This window comes from Elephantulus edwardii, unplaced genomic scaffold, assembly GCF_000299155.1.
Source record: "Elephantulus edwardii isolate Elephantulus edwardi_28Jun2011 unplaced genomic scaffold, EleEdw1.0 scaffold00307, whole genome shotgun sequence".
NCBI lineage: Eukaryota > Metazoa > Chordata > Mammalia > Macroscelidea > Macroscelididae > Elephantulus > Elephantulus edwardii.
Window position 1 is genome coordinate 2,865,101 of NW_006400057.1, and position 1,590 is coordinate 2,866,690.

Sequence of the window (1,590 nt, forward strand, 5' to 3'; positions counted from 1 at the left end):
GTTTAGGGCTGTTGTACATAGGGTCGCTATTAGTCACAGGCGACTCGACGGCACATAACAACAACAGCAAAGTGTTCTGAGTATCACTGCTTTGTGCATAACAAATCACCCAAACACAGATTAAAACAACAGTAAAAATTATTTTAAACACAGTTCTTGTGGCTCAGGGATCAGGAAGGGCTTGGCTGAATGGCTGTGCCCCATGGTCCCTCATACAGTGTGGGCAGCTGGTAACTGGCAGTGGAACAGCTAGAGAGCTTGACAGCTGAGGATCAGCTTCTACCCTTCCTCATTTGGTCTCAAGGTTTTTCTGTTGCCTTTTGTACCTGGGCTAATTTGGACTTTCTCCTCAGAGCTCTGGTCGTCTAGTGGTAAGAAGCTGTGCTGCAGTCTGTATAGCACATGAGCAATTGTCTCCCGTGCATTTAAATTGCCTCTGAAAACCCACTGGAAGACCATATGACATACGATAATAAGTACTAAATAAAGATAAAGTGGAAAATGACTGATGAATCATTTTCAATTAGGAAAAGCAGTTGTTATGTGTGTTTTATATATATATTCTTCTCATCAAGCTTCTGTTATGTTTTTTTAGTCAGCTGGATTGATTTCTGTTTTTCTTAAACTGTTGTTTTTAAGTTTCTGATTATATAATAAAAAATGTAATTGGAGAGCTGAGTATGAATTTAGTGCTTTTACAGATGAACTATATAGAATTGAACTCACTGTTTCTAGCAACACTAGACTAAGAAGTGATAATGATAGTGCAAAAAAAATATTTTTTTACACTCTCAACAGGTAGTCAAAATCTTGGAGAGATGTTGATGCCCACTGTTTATTAACTTTTTATTGTTATTGTTGATTGCCATTGAGTCCACCATGGCTCATAAAGACCTGAAGCCTTTCAATAGCTATGGTTGTTTCTCAAAGTTCATAGAGTTTCCAGAGGCAGGTTGTTTAGGAAGTGGATGCCACTCCTGCTTCCAAATGAAACAATATTTTTTTATCATTATTTTCTATTCCTGAAAGTTTTTATAGAAATCTTTTTATTTAGTATGGATTATACATGAATTTTGATAGATTGTTGGTAAGAGATGCGGTCATATGATGGTTACATAAACGTCAACATTCTCTTCATGAGAAAAATATATTTAGTGAAATAACATAAAACCTTTGTAAATAACAGTAACTACACAAACTTGGGTGTTTATTCTTGACAGATATATTCTTTTTTTTAAAAAAAAAAAAAATAGTTCATGCACCTTTAATTCAAGTAAAAGGTGAGATATATTTCTCATTCTTTTTTACCCCCCCCATTCATTCATTGTTGCACTTTTATCCCTGCCCCCCCTTGCACCCCTGTTCACTCTTCTCTTTGAAAAGTAAAAATTCTTTCATTGTTATGCATTCCCTCTCCCCGGGTCCACTCCACTATGCTGCCTTCGTTCTAGACTCCTGTCATGACAACAATACCTGATCACATATCCCTTTTAAACAGTTTTCTCCCTCATCTGTTTCAATGCAGTATACATAATTTATCCCATCTTTCTCAGTCTCCCCCAACCCCACTGTCAGTCCTGTTTTACAACA

At 36.7% G+C, this 1,590-nt stretch overlaps 1 protein-coding gene across 1 annotated transcript in view; it reads left to right on the plus strand.

Moving 5' to 3' along the window:
* RBBP8 (retinoblastoma binding protein 8) overlaps nt 1-1,590 on the plus strand; it is a 99,881-nt gene that overhangs the window by 80,112 nt on the left and 18,179 nt on the right. The window lies entirely within an intron of this gene.